At 38.4% G+C, this 27,330-nt stretch overlaps 1 protein-coding gene across 9 annotated transcripts in view; it reads left to right on the forward strand.

Moving 5' to 3' along the window:
- The window catches only part of CHM (CHM Rab escort protein), a 555,159-nt gene that overhangs the window by 157,203 nt on the left and 370,626 nt on the right, over positions 1-27,330 (forward strand). The window lies entirely within an intron of this gene.

Here is a 27,330-nt window from a genome sequence, read left to right on the forward strand (position 1 = left end):
AGAAGGTAAGGGTTTTAAAAAAATTTAGAAGACTTTTATTATGAATCCATCAGATCCAGGAGTTTTTTCTTTAGTAGTTCTTTTACAGCCAGATCTATTTCTATTTCTGAGATGTTATTTAATATCTCCGTCTAGTCTTCTGATAGTTGAATATTTATATTTTTAAGGTATTCTTTTTGAGTTCTAAGTTTTATCATTTAGTTGTGCATGTTATATTCTGCTTATTCTTTTTATTTCTTCCGGTTTTGTTATGATTTCACTTTTGCTCATTTGCTATTTTATTGATATGGTTTTCCACTCTCTAGATTAACTAAAGTTTTATCAGCTTTATTAGTCTTTTCATAGAACCAGATTTTAATTGTAATCATTGTTTCAATGGGGTTTTGTTTCTGATTTATCTATTTCTCTTCTAATTTTTAATACCTCTTTTGAGCTGTTTAGGTTTATTTGTCTTCTTTAAATTTTTTAATGCATATTCAGTTCATTAGTCCTCTCTTTTTCTATTTTGTTATTGTATGTTTGTTGGGATATGATTTCCCCCCCTAAGTGTTGCTTTAAGCTTCATTCTAGAAGTTTTGGCATTTTCTTTCATCATCATTTTCTTTCACATAATTAGTAATTGCTTCTGTGATTTTCTACTTTGATACACTTATTTAGGATTTGATTATTAAGTCTCCACTTGAGACTTTGTCTTTCCTCCGTGATCTCTGAACCAATGATTGTTTTTTATTATGTTATGATCTTTAGAGAATATGTGAATTATTTCTGCCTTTTTATATTTACATCATTTCTGTGTCCTAATATATAATCAATTTTTGTAAAATTTCCATGTGGTGCTAAGAAATAAATATATTCACATTTAGAAGATGCTATGTCTTTTAACTACTTTTAACTACTCTAGCAAATTATTCAGTTCTATATTTCCTTTTTAAGATTTATCAAAAACTGAGTGAAAAATATTGAAGTCTTCTGTCATTATTATTTTACCATCTATATCTTCTTGTAGCTCAGTTAATGTTTCCTTTATGAATTTGTATGCTAAGGCATTTGGAGTATATACATTTATTTATTTATTTTATTTATTTATATTATATTTATTTATTATATTATTTATTTAAAAAAATTTTAGGCTCTTACCTATCTATTACCTAGATGATTGATAAGGGCTAGGCAAGGGGGCTAAGTAACTTGCCCAGGGTGACACAGCCAGGAAGTGTCTGAGTTTAAATTTGAACCCAGGTCCTCCCAACTCCAGGACTGGCTTTCTATCCACTAAGCCATCTAGCTGCCCCTTATGTTTATTTTTTTTATATTGATTTGTTGTTTATGATTCTTTTTAGCATAACTTGTTCCCTAGTTTTACTTTTTACTTTTCAAATATTTGTTTTTGCTTTGTCAAAAAGCATGATTCTAAGTTCTGCTTTTTGTTATTTTGATGCATAATAAATTTTTTCTATCCCCTCAGTATTAGTTTGGTTTTATTTTTAATGTGTTTCTTGTAATTAGCAGATTGTAGAGTTTTGTTTTCTTATCCATGGAAGTGGCTGATCTTTGGCACATAATTTCTCTTTTGAAAAGGTTTGAGAGGTCATGAGACTTGGAAAATTTCTGGCTTTTCATCTTGTTGACTAAGTCTTATAGTTTATTTTTGAGAGATGTATGTGAAATTCGGTTATGAGATAATCAAGATATGAATATGAAGCTAGGTATCACAACCCATCCTTAAAATTCTAGCTTCCAGAAAGGATAAGACTGGTAGATCTTTTGAGCTCAGGAGTTTAGAGCTGCACTGCACTAGGCTAGACCTGTTGGTCTATCCAAAGTATCCACATTGTTTGTCATCAGTATTCTAAACTCCCAGGAGTGGAATGCACAGGGGAGACCAAGTTGTCTAAGGAGGAGTAAACTGATCCAAATTGGAAACAGAGGAGGTCAAAACTCTTTCACAGATCAGTAGTTGGAGCCAACCTATGTGGAGCCCTTACACTTCCAGTCTAGTCAGTATGTAGAGATCCAGTACTTAAAACACACACACACACACACACACACACACACACACATCTGAATCCCTCCCTTCCAATCTTCAGTTTTATGTGTCTTCCAATCTTCAGTTTTATGTGTCTTGTATACACAATTAGCAATGATATATTCATTTACATCATCTTGACCTCACACAACTTTATATAGTCAAACTTTACATGTCTCTTAAATACTGAGTTTGAGAATGCCCTTTCATTTTTCTATTAGTCCTACCAGTCTGAAGTATCTGTTTTATATATCGACAATACGTATTTTCTTTTTAGGTAGGACATTATAATCTAGGAAATGCTGAAGGCCTTGAGACCTTTGAGAACCAAGGAAATAAAACATGACATCCAGGACATAGCATTTTCTATGTACAAAAAATAAGCTGAATTAGGATAATGTATTAATGTGGCATCTTGGCATTTTTTCTTTGATCTTTCTCCAGCATTCTTAAGGGCCTTGTGCCCAGTTTTCATCTTTAGGAGTAGAGAAAGCCTATTGGCACCTTTAAAAAACAGCAGTTATGACAAAGACTCCTATTCATTTTTCATACTCAGAATCCTACATACATAATTTTAGAAATGAAAACATTATATTGCTTTTTACACATGAACTGGAAGCAAGTGGGTTTTTTAAGTCTTCTAGTTGTGTGGTATGATTTTGGTTTCTTTGTCACTAGTACAGTTTAGTTCTCTGTGATTTTGGATTGATCAAAAATAATGTATTTGCGAAGCAGTTTGTTGTTGAACAGCAAGGTTGAGGAAGAGAAGCTCTTTGTGCTTTTATGTTAGCATTGGCTGTTTTATATCAGTGCAGTATATTTCTCTTGTAGCAACAGATGCATCAACCCTGAAGCCTATTTTCTTTCTTGTTACATTAGTGTTTAATTAAAGAAAACAACTACTTGGAGGCAGTTACTTTCTGTGAAATGTAATGAAGATTTATTTTGGACGTGACCTTCACTGCATTAGCTGAAACAATAATCAGCAGAATTAATAGAATAATCAAATTATATACAAACTCATAAATCATCATGAATAGTGCTGTCAAAAGTTCAGCTATTCACTGGTCCTATTGTTTTGCAGCTGTATAAAAAGTTATAATGGCTGATTCCTGCCTCGATAGGAACTGAAATTACATTTAAAGGCTATGTAGGATGGAGGCTACTAGGCCAAAAATTTTCACAACTGTTAATTTAGCTGTAATGTGATTTGATGTCACCAGGGCAAAGTTGAACTTGAGTCCACAGTTAGTCATATCTTTCAGCAAAACTTGAATCATTCTTGCCAGTTAATTAGAGTAATATTGGTTTAAGCATCTTTCTTTTGTGGTTAATGGCATCAAAGAGTTGTGTCATATTCCAAGTATATCAAGGCATTTGGTCCTGTCCCGAGCTTGGTGGTGGTAAGACAGGTATTTGAACTGGCTGATCAGCCATGGTCACGTGGTCTTTATTTTGTATCTTCTTTATTCCTTGATTTCTAATGATCATTAATAAATCTCTTAAAATATAATATTTTTATTAGAGATTTAATTTTTACACTGGTGTGGTAGTTAAGTTGGTACAGTGAATTTTACCTGATTATATCACAGTTGCAATGACATGTAATGTACAATATAAAACTTCGTAAAAATAGAAACCAAAATATTTCTAATTATATCTGTAGCCTTAAGAACAGTTTGGGAACTCCGGTCAAGATGGTGGCTTAGAGAAAGCTAAAGTTCAGATCTCCTGAAACCCTTCCTTACCGATCTCAAACTGAATGCTCCTAGGGCACCGAAATTCAAAATGATCAACAGCATAGACCCCGGGAGTCCTCCTCCTGGACCTGGACCTGGATCAAAAGGTACGGCCCCCCACAAAAGCCAGAACCCAAGACCACTCGGACCTAAGGGGTAGGCAGAAGGAAGGTCCTAGGACCCATCCCCCCCAACCCAGAGTGCCGAGTCAGAGTCCGAGGCAGCAGAGGCAACCTCAGAGCCCCACGGCCTGCTATTCTGAAGGCCTCTTCCTGAAAACAACCTGACCCATTCGAGGGGGCACGCAGACAGCAGGGAAACAGAGAGGGATGGGGGAGTTCGTAACCTCCTGGGAGGAGCCCTCCATCCAAGTCTCAGGTCCCTGCCTCAGGGCACACTCAATTCAACCCAGGGAAAGCTAATCTTCTTATCAGGAGCCCTCCCCCAGAGCTCCAGGAAGCCGTGGCCCCTCCCCCTCAGAGAGCAGGGTCTTTGGAAACAACAATAACCGGCAGGGCTGGCAAAAGGACCCCACGACTAGCTATTCTGAAGGCCACACCCTGAAAACAACCTGACCCAGTCGCGGGGACACCCAGACAGCAGGGAAACAAAGACGGGGTAGCTCATAAACCCCTGGCTGGAACCTTTCATCAGAATCTGAGTTCAACCCAGGGAAAGCTAATCTTCTTATCAGGAGCCCTAGCCCTGAGCCCAGGGAAGCCATGGCCCCTCCCCCTCAGAGAGCAGGGTTTTTGGAAACAACAGTAACCCCCAGGGCTGGCAAAAGGATCCCAGGGCCTGCTATTCTGTAGGCCTCTTCCTGAAAACAACCTGACGCAGTTGAGGGGGCACCCAGACAGCAGGGAAACAGAGAGAGGGGGCTTATAACCCCCTGGCTGGATCCCTCCATCCAAGTCTCAGATCCCTGCCTCAGGGCACAGTCAATTCAACCTAGGGAAAGCTAATCTTCTTATCAGGAGCCCAGAGCTCCAGGAAGCCAAGGCCCCTCCCCCTCAGAGAGCAGGGTCTTCTGAAACAATAGCAACCCTCAGGACTGGCAAAAGGGCCTCGGGAGCTGGCTATTCTGAAGGCCACATCCTGAAAACAACCTAACCCAGTCGAGGGGGCACCCAGACAGCAGGGAAACAGGGAGAGAGGGGGGATCTTGTAATCCCCTGGCTGGATACTTCCATCCCAGTCTCACGAAAAAAGTCCCTGCCCCAAGGCATACTAAATTCAACCCATGGAAAGCTAATCTCATTAGGAGCCCTCAGAGCTCCTGGAAGCTGCGGCACCTCCCCAGGCAGAGTGCAGGCCCTGGCCGGCTAAAGCACAGGAACAAGGGCCAAGCTAGGCTTAGAGCGTGGAAGTAAGGCAATGGAGAAGCATCAGGAGGGTGCCGAGGAGAGGAGGTCAGTAACAGGGACACAGCAGCAACTCCTGACTTCCCGGGAAGACAGAACAACAACTGCATAGAACGGACAATCTGCCTAGGGCTAAAACCTCTGAACACCAGACAGAGATAAGAAAAGCTAATCCCCCCCACTCAGATAGAGATGGCAAACTCCACAGAAGCACAAAAGTCTCAAAATTTAAAAAAAAGCAAGAAGAAGGGGGGCGATTTGGACACATTTTATGGAGCAAAAATGCAAAACACAGAGGAGATAGAAGAGGAAACACAAGCAAATGCTCTGAAACCTTCCAAAGGAAATGGAAACTCTCCACAAACCCATGAAGAATTTGAATCTGAAATGATCAAAAAGATGGAAACCTTCTGGGAGGAAAAGTGGGAAATAATGCAAAAGAAATTCACGCATGTACAAAACCAGTTTGACCAAACTGTAAAAGAAAACCAGGCTTTAAATCAGGAACTAATAAAGCAAAGCCAAAAGACCAAGAAATTAGAAGAGAACATAAAATATCTCACTGACAAAGTGACAGATTTGGAAAATAGAGGGAGAAGAGATAATTTAAGAATAATTGGACTTCCAGAAAAGCCAGAAATAAACAGCAAACTCGACATCGCAATACAAGAGATAATCAAAGAAAATTGCCCAGAGATTCTAGAACAAGGGGGCAATACAGCCACTGACAGAGCTCACACTAAACCTCTACACTAAACCCCCAAAAGACAACTCCCAGGAATGTAATTGCCAAATTCCAAAGCTCTCAAACAAAAGAAAAAATCCTGCAAGAAGCCAGAAAAAGACAATTTAGATATAAAGGAATGCCAATCAGGGTCACACAAGACCTTGCATGTTCTACTTTAAATGATCGTAAGTCATGGAACATGATCTTCAGAAAGGCAAGAAAGCTGGGTCTTCAACCAAGTATCAGCTATCCATTAAAACTGACTATATACTTCCAAGGGAAAGTATGGGCATTCAACAAAATAGAAGATTTCCAACTTTTTGCAATGAAAAGACCAGAGCTCTGTGGAAAGTTCGATATCGAAAATCAAAGAGCATGGAATACCTGAAAAGGTAAATATGAAGTAAAGGGAAAAGGAGGAAAATGTTATCTTCTTCTTTTAATCAAACTCTCTTCTATAAGGACTACATTTATATCAATCTATGTTTATTAACATGTGGGGAAAATGTAATGTGTAAATAGGGGGAAAAGAAAGACCAAATAGAATAATCGTTCTCACACAAAGATTCACACGGGAAGGGGAGGGGAAGAAAACTCCTATAAGAAGGAGAGGAAGAGAGTTTTTACTTAAACCTTACTCTCAGGGAAATCAACTCTGAGAGGGAAGAACATCCAGATCCATTGGGATCTTGAATTCTATCTTAACCAACAAGGGTAGGGAGAAGGGAAAACCAAGAGGTGGAGGGGGAGAGGGAAAACAAAAGGGGAGGGAAAGAGAGGGGGGAGGGGAGGGAACAAAAAGGGAGGGACTAGAAAGGGAAACATATCAAGGGAGGGGACAAGGGGGACTGATTTAAAGTAAATCACTGGACTAAAAGGTAGAGCTGAAGAAGAAAGGTTAGAATTAGGGAGGGATATCAAAATGCCAGGGAGTCCACAAGTGACAGTCATAACTTTGAACGTGAATGGGATGAACTCACCCATAAAATGTAGACGAATAGCAGAATGGATTAGAATCCAAAACCCTACCATATGTTGTCTTCAAGAAACACACATGAGGCGGGTTGACACCCACAAGGTCAGAATTAAAGGATGGAGTAAGACCTTCTGGGCCTCAACTAACAGAAAGAAGGCAGGAGTTGCATTCATGATATCTGATAAAGCCAAAGCAAAAATAGACCTGATCAAAAGGGATAGGGAAGGTAATTATATTTTGTTAAAAGGGACTTTAGATAATGAGGAAATATCACTAATCAACATGTATGCACCAAATAATATAGCACCCAAATTTCTAATGGAGAAACTAGGAGAATTGAAGGAAGAAATAGACAGTAAAACCATATTAGTGGGATCTTGAACCAACCATTATCAAATTTAGATAAATCAAACAAAAAATAAATAAGAAAGAGTTGAAAGAAGTTAATGAAATCTTAGAAAAATTAGAATTAATAGACATATGGAGAAAAATAAATAGAGATAAAAAGGAATACAGCTTCTTCTCAGCACCACATGGCACATTCACAAAGATTGACCATACATTAGGACGCAGAAACATGGCACACAAATGCAGAAAAGCAGAAATAATGAATGCAGCCTTCTCAGATCACAAGGCAATAAAAATAATGATCAGTAATGTTACATGGAAAACCAAATAAAAAACTAATTGGAAATTGAACAATATGATACTCCAAAATCATTTAGTTAGAGAAGAAATCATAGAAACAATTAATAATTTCATCGAGGAAAATGACAATGGCGAGACATCCTTTCAAACCTTTTGGGATCCAGCCAAAGTGGTAATCAGAGGTAAATTCATATCCCAGAGTGCATATATCAACAAACTAGGGAGAGCAGAGATCAATCAATTGGAAAATCAAATAAAAAAACTCGAAAGCGATCAAATTAAAACCCCCCAGCAGAAAACCAGACTAGAAATCCTAAAAATTAAGGGAGAGATTAATAAAATCGAAAGTGATAGAACTATTGATTTAATAAATAAGACAAGAACCTGGTACTTTGAAAAAAACAAACAAAATAGACAAAGTACTGGTCAATTTAATTTAAAAAAGGAAGGAAGAAAAGCAAATTAACAGCATCAAAGATGAAAAGGGGGACAGCACCTCCGATGAAGAGGAAATTAAGGCAACCATTAGAAATTACTTTGCTCAATTATATGGCAATAAATACACCAATTTAGGAGAAATGGATGAATATATACAAAAATACAAACTGCCTAGACTAACAGAAGAGGAAATAGAATTCTTAAATAATCCCACATCAGAAAATGAAATCCAACAAGCCATCAAAGAACTTCCTAAGAAAAAATCCCCAGGACCTGATGGATTCACCAGTGAATTCTATCAAACATTCAGAGAACAGTTAATCCCAATACTATACAAAAATTTGACATAATAAGCAAAGAGGGAGTTCTACCAAACACCTTTTATGACACAAACATGGTACTGATTCCAAAACCAGGCAGGTCAAAAACAGAGAAAGAAAACTATAGGCCAATCTCCCTAATGAATATAGATGCAAAAATCTTAAATAGGATACTAGCAAAAAGACTCCAGCAAGTGATCAGAAGGGTCATCCACCATGATCAAGTAGGATTTATACCAGGGATGCAGGGCTGGTTCAATATTGGGAAAACCATCCACATAATTGACCACATCAACAAACAAACCAACAAGAATCACATGATTATATCAATAGATTCAGAAAAAGCCTTTGATAAAATACAACACCCATTCCTATTAAAAACACTAGAAAACGTAGAAGGGTCGTTCCTAAAAATAATAAACAGTATATATCTAAAACCATCAGTTAATATCATCTGCAATGGGGATAAACTAGATGCATTCCCAATAAGATCAGGAGTGAAACAAGGATGCCCATTATCACTTCTACTATTTGACATTGTACTAGAAACACTAGCAGTAGCAATTAGAGAAGAAAAAGAAATTGAAGGCATCAAAATAGGCAAGGAGGAGACCAAGTTATCACTCTTTGCGGATGACATGATGGTCTACTTAAAGAATCCTAGAGATTCAACCAAAAAGCTAATTGAAATCATCAACAACTTTAGCAAAGTTGCAGGATACAAAATAAACCCACATAAGTCATCAGCATTTCTATATATCTCCAACACAGCTCAGCAGCAAAAACTAGAAAGAGAAATCCCATTCAAAATCACCTTAGACAAAATAAAATACCTAGGAATCTATCTGCCAAGACAAACACAGGAACTATATGAACACAACTACAAAACACTCGCTACACAACTAAAACTAGACTTGAACAAATGGAAAAACATTAACTGCTCATGGATAGGATGAGCCAATATAATAAAAATGACCATCCTACCCAAACTTATTTATCTATTTAGTGCCATACCCATTGAACTACCAAAATACTTCTTCACTGATTTAGAAAAAACCATAACAAAGTTCATTTGGAGGAACAAAAGATCAAGGATATCCAGGGAAATAATGAAAAAAAACACATATGATGGGGGCCTTGCAGTCCCTGACCTAAAACTATATTACAAAGCAGCAGTCATCAAAACAATTTGGTACTGGCTAAGAAACAGAAAGGAAGATCAGTGGAATAGACTGGCGGCAAGGGACCTCAGCAAGACAGTATATGATAAACCCAAAGATCCCAGCTTTTGGGACAAAAATCCACTATTTGATAAAAACTGCTGGGAAAATTGGAAGACAGTGTGGGAGAGACTAGGAATAGATCAACACCTCACACCCTACACCAAGATAAATTCAAAATGGGTGAGTGACTTAAAGATAAAGAAGGAAACCATAAGTAAATTGGGTAAACACAGAATAGTATACATGTCAGACCTTTGGGAGGGGAAAGGCTTTAAAACCAAGCAAGATATAGAAAGAATCACAAAATGTATAATAAATAATTTTGACTACATCAAATTAAAAGGCTTTTGTACAAATAAAACCAATGTAACTAAAATCAGAAGGGAAACAACAAATTGGGAAACAATCTTCATAGAAACCTCTGAAAAAGGTTTAATTACTCAATTACTCTATGGGGGGTGGGGAGGAGGAAAAGAAAATGATCTTTGTTTTTAATGAATAATGCTTGGAAACAATCAAATAAAATATTATTTTTTTAAAAAAAGAACAGTTTGGGAACCCTCTTCAGGAATCATTCTAGTTTTATTGTTCTAAACGAAAGTTAGGCTGTGCCACACTGAGGAATATTTGCTCTTATAATTTTACTTTTTTGGGTTGGATGTATGAGAATAGTAGAAATCATGACCACTCTGTTACAGAGTTGAAAAAACTTGAAAACCAACTCTACTAATAACTTCCTGCCTTAGAGCCCTCTCTACCTCTGCATAACTACCATTTCTATGGTCCTTTGGGGTTTGCAAAGACCTTTATATATAGTCCCTTTTGATTGTCACAAAATCCCTAGGATTAGGTGTGTCTCATATCCCTGAGAAGGAAATTGGATCAGAGAGTTAAGGGACCTAGATAAGGTCTCCCAGCTAGTACAACCTGATGCAGGATTTGAATTCGGGTCTATTGATCTCAAGTCCTGCATTTATTTTAAAATAAAAAGTACATCTAGAAAACATAAACAAGTCATTAAAAAGTTAGAGTTTTTATTATTATGTAATAAAATTGATTTCTTTCTTTCATGTCTTAGGAATAAAAAGGTGATTTTTTTTTTTATTATTTACTTAACTAGCTTATTTCTAAGTGAAGAAAAGTGTTTATCCCCACTCCACTAGCAGATCCCCAGTATTTGCTTCTCTTATAAAAAATACCAACCTTGTTTTCCAACAGAAATCCTCTCCTCATTTCCACAACCCTTCAAAGCTCCTGACAGGTTTGGAAAACATCTTTGAGTGAATGAAATAGAGACTGGGGAAGCACCAACACTTGAGTGTTGTAAGTTAGGGGGATAAAAATTTGGGATTAAGCCTCTTCCTTCATCCATGACTCTTATCTCTTAAGGATAGTAAAACATCTAAAATAAGAGACAAAAAGACCTATACATTTGCAAGTAATTCCTAATTATTGCTATTGCTGATTACATTTCATTCATAATGGAAACCCACAAATAATTCTCAGACCTATCCATTTGTAGCTTCCTATTTCCTCCCTACCTGTTAAAATGAATTTGCATTTTAGAATTTACCAATCTCACTCTCACTTTGACTTTCTAAAACATTTTCTCTTTTGGTATAATCTATGTCTCTTAACTTTGTGTTGATGATAGCTCTTTTATGTGAGTTCAGAAACCATAAAAGGTTATACTGAGAGAACTCTTGAGTGTAAGAGCACCTATATAAACCAGCAAATTTTGTGGGGGAAGACTACAACCTGGATTGTGTACATTTGAGTAGAAAGTAACAGCTCCTAAAGTTATTGTAGGTATTCTCATAAATGTTCCACTATTAATCCAAATTAATTTCCACCATTGTGGCCCAGAAAATGTCATCACCTACAATGACTTCCCAGGTCCCTTTGGTTTTTCACTTCAGTAATTCTGGCTTAGACTTGCTGTAAAAGTGTTCTGCCTCACAGGGACACCACCTACAGCTGGCAGTGGTACAGCTGTTCCAATCTCCTTCAGAACCACAAAGTCATCTTTGTTTCTCATTTTGTTAATCATATTTTATTTGTCTTTAGATTCTGATGTTTCCTTATTTAAAATGTTATTTATATTAGGACTTTTAGTTCTCTTTTAACCGCCTTATTTCAAGTTCCTGATCAAATTGCCTGTGAACTGAACTGTAATCATTTCTTAAGCTGGACTTCTAGATCCTACTGCAAATTTCCCTGCATACCACTGCCAGACTTCCTTCATGTCACTGGTACCCAAAAACTTCTAGGACCTACTGAATCAAATATGGTAAGGTCACCTATTCTTTCCTTAGAATTTCAGAATCTGACTTAGAAGGGACTCTTGAGATATCAGGTCTAACCCATGTTATTGTTGCTCAATTGTTTCTCAGTTGTTTCCAACTCTTATTGGCCCCATTTTGGGATTTCTTAGCAAAGGCACTAGAGGGTTTGCCATTTCCTTCTCCAACTCATTTTTACACATGAGGAAACTGAGGCAAACAAGGTTAAGTGACTTGCCAAAAGTGGCATGGGTACGGTATGAGGTGGGATTAGAACTTGGGTCTTCCTGACTCCACATTTGGCATTCTCTTTGCTGTGCAACCTAGCTTCTTCTATGACCTAACCTATACCTTAACAAAAATCCCCTCTATAACATATAAGATAAATATTCAATCCAGCCTTTCCTTGAAGACCTCAATGGAGTTGTAGGGGGGTGGGGCTCTTACTCTCTCCTGAAGCTGCCCATTCAACTTTTGAGGAGTTCTAATGGTTAGGAGATTGTTGTTTATATCAAGTCAAAATTTGTTTTTTTGGGTCTTCTACCCATTGCTCCTATTTCTGGGATCAAATAGAACAAATCAAATCCTCCTCCATGTGCCAGTACTTGAAATATTTGAAGACAGATATCATTCCTCATAGACCTTCTCTTTCTCTATGTTAAACATCCTCAGTAGCTTCAGCCAATTCTCATGTGACATGATCTTTAGACTCTGTACTATTTGGATATTTTCTGACTTGCCAAGGTCTTTCCTAAAGTATTAAGCCTAGATTTGTACATAGTATTCCGGATATGGTATGAGTAGGAAAGACTATAATCAGACTATCAATTACTTAGTCCTGGACAGTTTGCCTTTCAATAAAGCTTTGATATGACTCTGTCTACTCATATCAAATTTATAATCCCAAATAAATACAAGGAAAATTTATGTCAAAGACGATGTTAGCAGATTGGGAGAATGAAGAAAGACTTGAGCAAAGTTTTGAAGGAACCAACGTGTTTGAAGAGGTAGAGGTGAAATGGGAGTATACTATCAGAGCAGGGACCAATCATGACTTAAAAATCGTGATGGTCACATGAGCCTTCTACTGCTTGGCAAAGGTGATGGAAGAGACACAAAACTAGACATGACCCATGTGTTGTTCTGTTCTATTTCATGTTTGCTATAAGGGAGAGGAAAGTGGGTGTTGATGGGTTCTAGTAGTGATAGAAAAATAAAAGCACAAGAAAACAATTTCTATAAAAACTGAAAAAAATACAGAAGGGAAATTTTATTTTTTATTTATTTTTTATTTTTTGAAAATTTTATTTAATTATTCTGTTTAGAACATTATTCCTTGATTACAAGAGTCATATTCTTTCCCTTTCCTCTTCCCATCACAAATGCTCAATTCCACTGGGTTTTACATGTGTCCTTGATCAAATTCTATTTTCATGTTGTTGATGTTGGCACTAAGATGATCATTTAGAATCTATATCCCCAGTCATATCCCCCTTTGACCCATGTAATGAAGCAGTTGTTTTTCTTCTTTGTTTCTACTCCCACAGGTTTTCCCTCTGAATGTGGATAGTGTTCTTTCTCCTAAATCCCTCCATGTTGTTCAGGATCACTGCATTGCCACTAATGGAGAAGTCCATGACATTCGATTGTACCATAGTGTATCAGTCTCTGTGTATAATGTTCTCCTGGCTCTCCTCCTCTCATTCTGCATCAATTCCTGGAGGTCTTTCCAGTCCCCATGGATTTCCTCCACTTTATTATTCCTTTGAGCACAATAGTATTCCATCACCAACATATACCACAATTTGTTCAGCCATTCCCCAATTGAAGGGCATGCCCTCATTTTCCATTTTTTTTTGTCACTACAAAGAGCGTAGCTATGAATATTATTATACAAGTCTCTTTCCTTCTTATCTCTTTGGGGTACAAACCCAGCAGTGCTATGGCTGGATCAAAGGACAGACAGTCTTTTAGCGCCCTTTGGGTATAGTTCCAAATTGTCCTCCAGAATGGTTGGATCAATTCACAACTCCACCAGCAATGAATTAATGTTCCTACTTTGCCACATCCCCTCCAGCATTCATTACTTTCCTTTGCTGTCATGTTGGCCAGTTTGCTAGGTGTGAGGTGATACCTCAGAGTTGTTTTGATTTTCATCTCTCTGATTATAAGAGATTTAGGACACTTTTTCTTGTACTTATTGATAGTTTTGATTTCTTTAACTGAAAATTGCCTGTTCATGTCCCTTGCCCATTTATCAATTGGGGAATGGCTTGTATGTAGGCAGGAAGCAATTAACTTCCCTATCTCTTTTGACTAGATCTATTTTTATTTTGCCTTTGTCAGATATCATGCTTGAGACTCCTGCCTTCTTTTTTTCAGTTGATGCCCAATAGATTTGGCTTTATCCTCTTACTTTTATCCTATGTGTGTCTACCTTTCTCATGTATGTTTCTTGTAGATAGCATATGGTAAGGTTTTGGATTCTAATCCACTCTGCTATTTGCTTGTATTTTATGGGTGAGTTCATTCCATTCACATTCAGAGTTATGATTACCAGCTGTGTATTTCCCAGCATTTTGATTTCTACTCCTAGTCCTGCTTTTTCTTCTTTCACTATTTCCTTCTACACCAGTGTTTTATTCCCCTCTTATTTTCTTTACAGCTTTTTAAACTACCCCCTCCACCTTCTCCCTCCCTTGTATTCCTTCCCTCCCCACCAGTCTATTTGTTACCCTTCCACTTCTCTATAGGATGCAAATCAATTCTCTTCCCCAATGGATTTGATTATTTTTCCCTCTTTGAGTCAATTTCAATGCACATAAGAATTAAGTATTTCCTTTCTCCAACCTCTTTTCTCTTCTGGTGTATTGGTGTTATCCCCCACTCCCACATGCACTGCTTTATGACATATAAATTTACCCTATTCTTTCTTTTCCCATTTCTCTTAGTATTAACCTCTTTTTACCTCATTATATATAATATATATGTATATATATATGCATATATATATCTATATTCATATTTATGTCTTGGCATTTCATCCTATACAGTTTGTCACTGTTCCCTCTATGTATAATTCTTCTAGCTACCCAGGTGATAACAATTTTTAAGTTACTAATATCCTCCTTTATTGTAGGCATACCAATCATTTTAACTTATTGGGTCCATTAAAAAAAGCTTTTTTTTTGTTTTTTTCCCCTTTCTTAATTACCTTTTGGTGATTGTCTTGAGTTCTGTGTTTGGGCATCAGATTTTCTGTTCAGGTCTGGTATTTTCTTTATGAATGCTTGGAAGTCTTCTATTTTATTGAATGACCATGCTTTCCCCTGCAAGAGTATAGCCATTAGCAAGTTTTGCTGGGTAGTTGGTTCTTGGTTGTAGACCTAGTTCCCTAGCTTTCCAGAATATCATATTCCATGCCATTTATTCCTTCAGTGTAGCTGCAGCCAGATCCTGTGTTATCTAACTGCAGTTCCATGGTATCTGAATGACTTCTTAGTAATTTTTAATATTTTTTTTGTTGTGTGTTCAGAGAATTTTATTTTATTTTAGCATTTTTAAAAATGGTCCTTAACTAACAAATTTGTTGGGTTCCTGTTCCCTTGCTCTAAGGGTATAGCCAGCTTCAGATCAGAGCTGAATTTTAGAATCCTCATGGAGACCACAGTGACTTGGAGTTTGTCCTCGCAAACATTCTGCCTTGTTTATCCAACATGTTTCAACCTGCCCTTGTGGAATATCTTTATCCAGATTAGGTAGGTCTGTTAGCCAACAACTGTCCTGTGATGTAACATGTAATATATGTGGCGTATACACTGAGAGACTGCAGAACATAGGAGATAGAGAATTGGGTTTAGAATCAGGAAAATCTAAATTCAAATCCTGCTTCTAATAGACGTAGGCAACTGATTTGCAGAACACATTTTCTTTTTTTTTTTGTCTGTATGGTAAATTATATTTATTTTTTTAAATTTTATAATATTTTATTTGAAAATTTCCAAGCATTATTCATTAAAGACAATGATCATTTTCTTTTCCTCCCCTCCCCAACCCCCCATAGCCGATGCCTGATTCCACTGGGTATCACATGTGTTCTTGATTCTAACCCATTGCCATGTTGTTAGTATTTGCATTAGAGTGTTCATTTAGAGTCTCTCCTCTGTCATGTCCCCTCAACCGCTGTAGTCAGGCAGTTGCTTTTCCTCAGTGTTTCTACTCCCACAGTTTGTCCTCTGCTTATGAATAGTGTTTTTTCTCCTAGATCCCTGCAGATTGTTCAGGAACATTACGCCACCACTAATGGAGAAGTCAATTACGTTCGATTATACCTCAGTGTATTAGTCTCTGTGTACAATGTTCTCCTGGTTCTGCTCCTTTAAATAGACCATCATGTCATCTGCAAAGAGTGATAACTTGGTCTCCTCCTTGCCTATTTTGATGCCTTCAATTTCTTTTTCTTCTCTAATTGCTACTGCTAGTGTTTCTAGTACTATGTCAAATAGTAGAGGTGATAATGGGCATCCTTGTTTCACTCTTGATCTTATTGGGAATGCATCTAGTTTATCCCCATTGCAGATGATATTAGCTGATGGTTTTAGATAGATACTGTTTATTATTTTTAGGAATGACCCTTCTATTCCTATGCTTTCTAGTGTTTTTTTTTTAAATTTTATAGTATTTTATTTGCTCATTTCCATGCATTATTCATTAAAGACAATTATTGTTTTCTTTTCCTCCCCCCCACCCCCCGTAGCCGATGTGTGATTCCACTGGGTATCACATGTGTTCTTGATTTGAACCCATTGCCATGTTGTTAATATTTGCATTAGAGTGTTCGTTTAGAGTCTCACCTCTGTCATGTCCCCTCAACCGCTGTAGTCAGGCAATTGCTTTTCCTCGGTGTTTCTACTCCCACAGTTTGTCCTCTGCTTATGGATAGTGTTTTTTCTCCTAGATCCCTGCAGATTGTTCAGGGATATTACACTGCCACTAATGGAGAAGTCCATTACGTTCGATTATACCACAGTGTGTTTGTCTTTGTGTACAGTGCTCTCCTGGTTCTGTTCCTCTCCCTCTGCATCACTTCCTGGAGGTTGTTCCAGTCTCCATGGAATTCCTCCACTTTATTATTCCTTTTTGCACAATAATATTCCATCACCAACATATACCACAATTTGTTCAGCCATTCCCCAATTGATTCCCCTTGTTTTCCAATTTTTGGCCACCACAAAGAGCGCAGCTATGAATATTTTTGTACAAGTCTTTTTGTCCATTATCTCTTTGGGGTACAGACCCAGCAGTGCTATGGCTGGATCAAAGGGTAGATGTTCTTTTGTCGCCCTTTGGGCATAGTTCCAAATTGCCCTCCAGAATGGTTGGATCAGTTCACAACTCCACCAGCAATGAATTAATGTCCCTACTTTGCCACATCCCCTACAGCATTCATTACTTTCCATAGCTGTCACGTTAGCCAATCTGTTAGGTGTGAGGTGATACCTCAGAGTTGTTTTAATTTGCATCTCTCTGATTATAAGAGATTTAGAACACTTCTTCATGTGCTTATTAATAGTTTTGATTTCTTTATCTGAAAACTGCCTATCCATGTCCCTTGGCCATTTATCAATTGGGGAATGGCTTGATTTTTTGTACAATTGATTTAGCTCTTTATAAATTTGAGTAATTAAACCTTTGTCAGAGGTTTTTAATGAAGATTGTTTCCCAATTTGTTGTTTCCCTTCTGATTTTATTTACTTTGGTTTTGTTTGTACAAAAGCTTTTTAATTTGATGTAGTCAAAATTATTTATTTTACATTTTGTAATTTTTTTCTATGTCTTGCTTGGTTTTAAAGCCTTTCCCCTCCCAAAGGTCTGACATGTATACTATTCTGTGTTTACCCAATTTACTTATGGTTTCCTTCTTTATGTTTAAGTCATTCACCCATTTTGAATTTATCTTGGTGTAGGGTGTGAGGTGTTGATCAATTCCTAATCTCTCCCACACTGTCTTCCAATTTTCCCAGCAGTTTTTATTGAATAGTGAATTTTTGTCTCAAAAGCTGGGATCTTTGGGTTTATCATATACTGTCTTGCTGAGGTCCCTTGCCCCCAGTCTATACCACTGATCCTCCTTTCTGTCTCTTAGCCAGTACCAAATTGTTTTGATGACTGCTGCTTTGTAATATAGTTTGAGGTCTGGGTCTGCAAGGCCCCCCTCATTTCTGTTTTTTTTTTCATTTTTCCCTGGATATCCTTGATCCTTTGTTATTTCAAATGAACTTTGTTATGTTTTTTTCTAAATCAGTAAAGAAATTTTTGGGGAGTTCCATGGGTATGGCACTAAATAGATAAATAAGTTTGGGTAGGATGGTCATTCTTATTACATTGGCTTTTCCTATCCATGAGCAGTTAATGTTTTTCCAATTGCTCAAGTCTAGTTTTAGTTGTGTGGAGAGTGTTTTGTAGTTGTGTTCATATAGTTCCTGTGTTTGTCTCGGGAGGTAGATTCCTAAGTATTTTATTTTGTCTAAGGTAATTTTGAATGGGGTTTCTCTTTCTATCTTTCAACTTTCAAATCTGTCACTTTGTCAGTGAGATATTTTATGTTCTCTTCTAATTTCTTGGTCTTTTGGCTTTGCTTTATTAGTTCCTGATTTAAAGCCTGGTTTTCTTTTACAGTTTGGTCAAACTGGTTTTGTAGATGCTTGAATTTCTTTTGCATTATTTCCCACTTTTCCTCCCAGAAGGCTTCCATCTTTTTGATCCTTTCAGATTCCAATTCTTCATCGGTTTGTGGAGAGTTTCCTTTTCCTTTGGAAGTTTTCGGAGCATTTGCTTGTGTTTCCTCTTCTATCTCCTCTTTATTTTGTATTTTTGCTCCATAAAATGTGTCCAAAGTCGCCCCCTTCTTCTTGTTTTTCTTGGAATTTTGAGGCTTTTGTGCTTCTGTGGAATTTACCATCTCTATCTGAGTGGGGAGGACTAGCTTTTCTTATCTCTGTCTGGTTTTCAGAGGTTTTAGCCCTAGGCAGATTGTCTGTTCTCCTCAGCTGTTCTGTCTTCCAGGGGAGGCCAGGAATTGCTGGTGTTTCTGTGTTACTGCCCTCCTCAGTTCCCTCCCGATGCTTCTCCGTTGCCTTATTTCTACACTTTGAGCATGGCTCGGCACTCTCCGCGGTGTGTTTTAATGCCTTTGCTGGCCAGAAGAGCCTACACTCTGAGTGGGGAGGGGCCATGGCTTCCCGGCGCTCTGAGGGCTCCTGATAAGATTAGCTTTTGCTGGGTTGAACTGAGTATGCCCTGAGGCAGGGACCTTCCGTGAGACTCAGATGGAAGGATCCAGACAGGAGGTTACAGGCTCCCCTGTATCTCTCTGTTTCCCTGCTGTCTGGGTGCCCCCACAACTGAGTCAGGTTGTTTTCAGGAAGAGGCCTTCAGAATAGCCGGCCCTGAGGCTCTGAGGTTCCCTCTGCTGCCTCAGACTCAAAGCTCTGTGTTGGGGGGGATGGGTCCTGGGACCTTCCTTCTGCCTACCCTTAGGTCCAAGTGATTTCGGGTTCTGGCTTTTGGGGGACCATATCTTTTGGTCCAGGTCCAGGAGGAGGAATCCTGGGGTCTATGCTGTTGTTTGTTTTGAATTTCGGTGCCCTAGGAGCATATAGTTTGAGTTCGGTAGGGAAGGGTTTCCAGAGATCTGAACTTTAGCTTTCTCTAAGCCGCCATCTTGACTGGAAGTCCCTAATTTGTAATATTTTTAACTTTGTCTTGTAGTTCTTGAATTTGTCTACAGCATTCCTGGGTGTTCAGTTGGGGATTAAGTACAGGAGGTGATCTGTGGATTCTTTTAATTTCCACTTTTCCCTCTTGCTCTAGAATGTTGGAGCAGTGTTCTTGGATAATTTCCTGTAGAATGATGTTCAGGATTTTTCTTTTGTCATAATCTTCTGGTAGACCAATAATTCTCAAGTTGTCTTTCCTAGACCCGTTTTCTAAATATTCCATTTCATAAATGAAGTGCTTCATATTTTCCTCAATGTTTTCATTCTTTTGATTTTGTTTTATAGTTTTCTGCTGCCTTGTGAAGTTGTTTGCTTCCATTTGTTGTATTCTGGTTTTTAAAGACTGAATTTCATCCCTGGCTTTTTGGTCATCCTTTTCGTTCTGGTCTGATTTTCTTTGGAGATTATCTTTCATTTTCTTTGCTTCATCTTTCATCTCCTTTGTCTCATTTTCAAGCTGATTAATTTTGGTTTTCAACATGCTATTTTCTGTTTCCAGATGATTTATTTTGCTTTTTAAGTTCTTTTCCCAGTTGTCTACAGCCTCTCTTAATTGTTTTTTGAACTGTATTATGACTTCTTCCAATGCCTGTGTCCCATTTGCTGGAGTTTCTGTAATTTTGCTTGGTGTTTCTTGATCCCCCTGTATTTCATTTTTTCTTTGGTCATTGCCTGGATCGAATCTGTTGATTGCAATTTCTTTTTTCTTTTTCTGTTGTTTACTCCTATTTCCCCCTTCTTCTCCCCCCCCCCTCCCCCCGCAGTTACCTGTATTCTTGCTCCTCTCATTTTTGTGCTGGATCTGTGAGTTTGGGCTGTTCTATCCTGAAGGGACTTCTTCTCTGTTCTGACATTTGATCAGGCAGTCTGATATTCCCTGGCTGACAGCAGAATCTGAAAAGGAGCTGGACTTCCTGCCCTGTAGTCAAGGCTGTTGCCTGTAGTTTGTTGCAGCCTTTTCCCCTTGGAGCTCAATCAGGGAGGCTCTCAGATCAGTCTGTGGGGGAGGGCTGTTGGAGCTTGAGATTTTCTGCACTATGAGGGCTTCTTATCTGCCCTTATTGATGAGATTGAGCCAAGGCAGAGGTGTTGATCTGCAAATCTGGCTGTGCCCTGAGGATAAAACCTCCAGAAAAGGGGGGGATGTAAAATGGAGCATTTTGGCTATGATTGGAATGCCTGCTCTGAGCTTCTTCTCCAGCTGCCTCTAAGACACCTGTGTTCTAAGCCCTGAAGCTGGCACAGCTTTGCCAGAAAGGTTCTCCTTCTGGACTATTGCCCTTGCCTGCCCAGAGATTATAGTTGCCACTGGAGGCTCAGTGCTGTAGGTGGGGGAGGAGTCCTGGCACCTTTCTTCTTCCTTCCTCTTAAACACATGTGTGCTAGAATTCATGCTTTTTGTGGTGAGTACCTTTTAGTTGGGTGTGGGAAGAGGGTTCCCAGCTCTGTCCTGTTTGTTAGATTTGGTTTTCAGTCCCCTGGAAGCATTGTGTTTTTGATTGGTGAGGAAGTGTTTTCAGAGGTCTGAATTTTTGCTACCTCTAAGCCGCCATCTTGACTCTGTCCAGAATGGAAATTTAAAAAAAATCACAAATGGTCATAAATAAGCAATAATTTTGTTACTATCTTGTTCAATTTGGTCCTGTTTTAAAAACTGAGGCAACTGGCTGTCACAGTGAATAGAGTCCTGGAGTCAAGAAGATCTAAATTTGGCCTCCCGTACTTATTAGCTATAAGACCCTGGGCAAGTCATTGCCAGCCTCAGTTTCCTCATCTGTACAACGTGAATAATAATAGCACCTAACTTCTAGGGTTTCTGTGAAGATTAAATGTGTCAATATTTGGAAAGCATATTGCAAATCTTAAATCTTTATATAAATGTCAATTCTCTCATTCCATGACCAATTACATATTTAAGCCTCATTTTTGTTCTTTTGTGTATTTAAATATTTGTGTTTGTTGAAGTTATACTTAAAAAAGAAAAAAAAGGATATAAAGATTCGGAGGTAGGGTAGATATAATTTTTTAAAGTTTTTTCCCACATTTTATAAAGACGACACCTTAAACAAATATTAATTATTAATTTTAAAGTAATGTTTTTCAGTGAATAGAGAACTACCCCAAGCATAGAAAACAGTTATCATAAATGAATTCTTATCCATGGAGATAAGTTTAAGCAGTATAATCCCATGAGCAGCCAATGCTAGATGTTAATTAATATTTTTGTAAATGGAACAGAATCAGTTCAACACATTTGGTGGTGTCCTGTGTGCTAGAGGGACTTCACAGTGAAATCTCCAAGTTGATACTGTATGCCAAGGACTTCCTGGTAGTAAAACAACAAGTTAAAATTGGGAGCCAGGCCTAGAGATTTGAGGTCCTAGGTTCAAATGTGGCCTCAGACACTTCCCAGCTGTGTGATCCTGGGCAAGTCACTTAACCCTCATTGCCTAGCTCATACCACTCTTCTGCCTTGGAACGAAAACACTGTATTGATTCTAAGATGGAAGGTAAGGGTTTGAAAAAAGACAAGTTAAATTGTAGGAGCATCTCTCATAGCCATGTGAGTGGACAGATTAATTTTTGCATGAATATGTAAAGTAATGTGTCTTGAGGAGGTTTCAAACATGAATTATTAGTTTATAATGTAATGGGTTAAGAGCATTATTTTGACCTACTATGGTATTTAATATATGCATTTATGCCTCATGCATAGCTGTGGAATGCCCAGATTGGGATGCAGTGAAGAGATTGATGCTAAGTAGTTTTGAGGTCATGCATGTCCTGTATCTGAGTGACACTGGTTGGCCACCATTGTCTTAGTCATTTAACATCAATACCAAAGGCCTCTCTGGAAGACATAATCCCCCAGACAGTTGCCTATCTGCATTGGTTAAAAGGGGTTTCTCCTCCAGGAGTTCCTGACACCAATGATAGCGTGGGTCTATACCCTGAAATTTTGTTTTTGTTCAAAGCTTTAAAGATCGCCTTTCATGCTGTGACATATTCAATTCCTTTCGAACTCTAATTCAATTCATGGATGTTTTTGCTTCAATACTTTGGTTGTAACTTTGTTTAGTTGACATTTAAAGAAAAAACTTAGTTTAGTTGATATTTAAGTCAATAAAGCATTTTACATATATTATTGGATTTGTACCACACAACAACACTTGTGAGGCAGGCACTGAAGGTATTATTCTAATCATTTTGAAGAAGAGGATGCTTCTAATTAGAGAGGTTAAATGCCTTGCTCGTGTGGCTAGTGAGAGGCAGAGGAAGAACTTCTACCCAAGTCTCTCCTAGGCTAATATTCTTTTTACATACATTCCATGCTTACAAAAATGCCATGCTTCTTGACTAAAACTTCTCTAATCAAAATGACCAGTGATTACTTAATTTGCTAAATCTGAAGACCTTTTCTTAGAACTGCATTTTCTTGATCTCTCAACCACTTTTGACACTATTGAATTACCTCCCTTTGGATATTCTTCATTCCATTGATTTTGGGGACTTGTCTCTCTTTTGGTTCTTCTCTTACCTTTCTGACTGCATCTTTTCAATCTCTTTTTCTATATTAGCATCCCCATCTTAACCATAGGTATCTCTCAAGGCCCTGTCTTAGAGTGCCTTCTTTCCTTCTTACTTGGAGACCTCATTAGCATTTCATTCTGGCTAAGATTGTGGTCCATGAATCTTCCACCTCCTTCCTGCCCCACTTTATTTGAATGACTTTGTTTTCTGACACCAGAATTTCAAGAAATACTCAATCACTTCATCTCCTTTTATAAGGTGTTTCCTTCTGAAATCTTACCACCATCCCAATTGCTTCTCTCTCTTTGTTTCCTCTGTGACCCACTGAGAAGGCATGGCTTCCAGGTAACCTTGTTTTGATTTGGAAAGCCTGGCATTTCAAGAAGTCTTTTGTAGACTACTGAGCCAACACTCAGGTGGGTGCATATTCAATGTATAGTATATCTTCTAGATGTGTCCCATTCCCTATTGTCTCGGAATATAACTACTGAGATGGTGCTCTGTTTGCATTTAGTCCAGTCCTTGGGGAACTAGACTTCTAGCTTCAACATCCTCATTTTGGAGAGATACAACTTTATCAGTGCTGTCTCTAAACATAATTTCAAAGTAAAAGGGTAAACAATTGGAACCTGTTGCCAGGAGATTTTTGTACCTCCTGCTCCACTAATCCCAGAAATTCAAAGTAGATATCTCCTAAAATGAAATTATCCTTCCCTCAACAAATTTTCTCCATCTAGCTCAGTACTGCCATTCTTTAGCTCCCTTCCTCATCTAAGATCCCTTTCCATGAAACCCCACCACTACCACCACCACCACGATTATTAACAAAATTCTTGTAATCCTTCATTTTTTAATACTTTTCCCATTTTTTTGTTTTTGTAGAAACCTGGTTTTTGTCATCTACCTGTGTACCACTGTCTACCTTCTTTGATGTTGGATGGTCCTTTTACAGGTTGGGCTAGGATTGGCTGGTAATATACTCCTTGATTTCCATTGCCACTTCAGACCTTTCTTCAACCACTATCACTCATCAATCTCTCCTTTCTGGTTCATGCCATATTAACATATTATCCAGTCTAATAATCTCTTTTTGCCATTATATACCTGTCCCAAATCAGTTTATATCTTTTCTTACATTTCTGATTCTTGATTCACAATCTTGTTCTCTGTACCCCTGCTTTCATATATAAAAATTTACCTACTGATTTCCCCTCAAATTCCATGGGCTTCTAATTCATCCATCTCCTCAGCTTCTATAACATGTAGTTTTATTCTACATTAGTTATCCATAGGAATTATAATACCCTAGGCCTCACCATCACTCATAATCACACCACCTTGTTGATTTTGAACTAAAAAAATTTCCCCTTTGATCACAATCTTTTATCCTTCTACCTCCATCCCTGCTTTGGCATGCTTTTCCTTCCTTTCAATTTTTGAGCCTTTTAACTGTACCCTCTTCTCCACTCTTGACTCCTTGTCCCACCACCATTTTCTTCCTACCAATCTTTAACTCCAGATCACTCCACTATGTGTACTTTTCAGTGGTATACCCAATCTATTGAATGCCACTTAAAAAATTAATTATTATTCTTTCAGCTGGACCCATTACAGTTTCATGTTATATATTCTGTCTGGCACTCTCTACTGCATGACAAAATTTTATTCTACTTTATTGACCATTGGTGGTGGTTGCTCTGAGAAGCTTGCTCTGAAGGAAGCTGAAGGTGGGGGCCTTTGAGACTGTTTCTCCATTTTGGTCACGTGAGTAATAGGGACTGATCTCTTTTCTTTGCCCCAGCTATCTAAGGGCTTGGGCCTTTTGGCCCAGCCTAAACAGAGGGGGTATTTAAGCCCTATTCCCTTCTCTCCCCTTTCGCGCTCTCTCTCTCTCTCTCTCTCTCTCTCTCTCTCTCTCTCTCTCTCTCTCTCTGATTCCCGACTCCCACTGCTCTATCCAAGGCTACCAATAATCCCTTACTTGATAATCCTTTTGACGCTATTTGACCTTCGCCGCCTGACTGCAGAAATAAAGACAACAGAGAGACTCATCCTGGAAGCTCTCTTTGCAGATGACTGTGCTCTCATGGCCCTCCAAGAAAATCATCTCCAAACCATTGTGGACAGGTTCTCCACCGCAACAAAACTGTTTGGCCTGACTATCAGCCTCAGCAAAACAGAGGTGCTGTTACAACCTGCACCAGGGAGGCCAACGAACCAGCCGTGCATTACAATCGATGGCAGGCAGCTTTCTAACGTCAACACTTTCAAGTACCTGGGCAGCACCATCGCCAACGACGCATCTCTAGACCACGAGATCAATGCCAGGATCCAAAAAGCCAGCCAGGCACTTGGGCGGCTGAGCTCCAAAGTCCTCCAACACAGAGGTGTAAGCACTGCGACGAAGCTCAATGTGTATATAACACAGTGGTCCTCAGCTCGTTCCTGTACGGCTGTGAGACATGGACACTGTACGGGAAGCACATGAAACAGCTGGAGAATTCCACCAACGCTCCCTCCAGTCAATCATGAGGATCTGATGGCAGGACTGAATCACCAACCAGGAAGTCCTCGACAGAGCCAACTCCACCAGCATCGAAGTCCTGGTCCTCAAAACCCAGCTATGATGGTCTGGACACGTCATCCGCATGGACCCACAGCGAATACCAAGACAGGTATTCTATGGTGAACTGTAGGAAACTCAGGAAACAAGGCTGACCAAGGAAAAGATTCAAGGATCAGCTAAAGTCCAACTTGAAGTGGGCTGGCATCACACCAAAGCAACTAGAACTCACTGCCTCTGACAGAAGCAGCTGGCGAACCCACATTCACCATGCCGCCACCACCTTTGAAGATGAGTGACATCGACGTCTTGCTGCTGCACATGAACGCCGACACCAGGCCACAACTGCACTTCCCATAACAACTGGAGTCCCATGCCCCATGTGCCACAAAATTTGCGCCTCAGCCTTTGGACTCCAAAGCCACATGAGGGTACACCGTAGATGAAACTGCACAAAGACAATAGTCATTCTCGATCACCGAGAGACTTCTATATATATATGTTCTTTATTTTCCTATAAAGCCATATTTCCTTACAAGAAGTGGGATAAGAAAATAGGACCACCTTAACAGGAACTTAATAAGGCCTCAGGATTGTCTGCTCAGTTTCAGGCTCAAAGAATTGGATTGCAGCAGAATTTAGATTTCATGTGGCTTCATAATTGTAGTTAGGGGGTAATTGTTAATTTTTGGAGGTACATTAACTTTTGGAATTTTCATTTTACTGCTCTAGAAAAAATAATTTACTAAATTAAACTCTATTAATATGTTGGGCATTTCCATCTTTTCAGTCATCATGGTTAATCCTTGGTGTCATTCTTGACTGTTCGCTTTTACTCAAAGTTGCCAAATCTTGTCATTTCTTTTTCTCCAAAATCTTTCAAATACTTCCCCAACTCTCTGTTGATCAAACCATCACTCAAAGTCAGGCCCTAATTGCTTTTCTCAAAATAATATTCTCATCAGCAACTGCAGAGGTCTTTCCCTCTTATCTCTAGGATCAAATCTAATGTCTTTTGGCATTTAAAACTTTTACAGTTTGATTGATTTTTACTTTTTCCTTCTTACACATCATTAAATCACTCCTTCATTCACTGTACATTTTACATATATAATAGCCTATTTGTTCCTAGTTCAAGATGTTTCATCTCCTATCTTTAAGTCTTCTTTCATTCTACCCATGTACTAATGCTTTCTTTTTTCTTAAACCCTTACCTTTCATCTTAGAATCAATACTGTGTATTGGCTCTAAGGCAGAAGTGTGGTAAGGGCTAGACAATGGGGGTCAAGTGACTTGCCCAGGGTCACAAAGCAGGGAAGTGTCTGAGGCCAGATTTGAACCTAGAACCTCCCATCTCTAGGCCTGGTTCTCAATCAACTGAGCCACCCAGCTGCCCCTAATGCTTTCTTGCCTAAAATTAATTTGTATTAAATATATATATATATTGTACTTACATATCTGTGTGTGTGTATGTGTATGTGTGTGTGTGTATAGTTTCTTCCAGGATAATGTAAACTCCTCAAGGACATAAACTGTTTAATTTTGGTCTTTGTATCTACAGCACCCACCCTGTGACTGTCATATAGAACTAAATGAATATTTTTTAAAATTGAATATTCAACAGACATGTCCAAGCATTTTTATTGTTAATTCTTTAGGACATTTCTGTCATCACTTTTGAAGATCATTTTTTTAATAAAAAAGGCTTATGTACA

Source organism: Monodelphis domestica, chromosome X (genome assembly GCF_027887165.1).
Source record: "Monodelphis domestica isolate mMonDom1 chromosome X, mMonDom1.pri, whole genome shotgun sequence".
NCBI lineage: Eukaryota > Metazoa > Chordata > Mammalia > Didelphimorphia > Didelphidae > Monodelphis > Monodelphis domestica.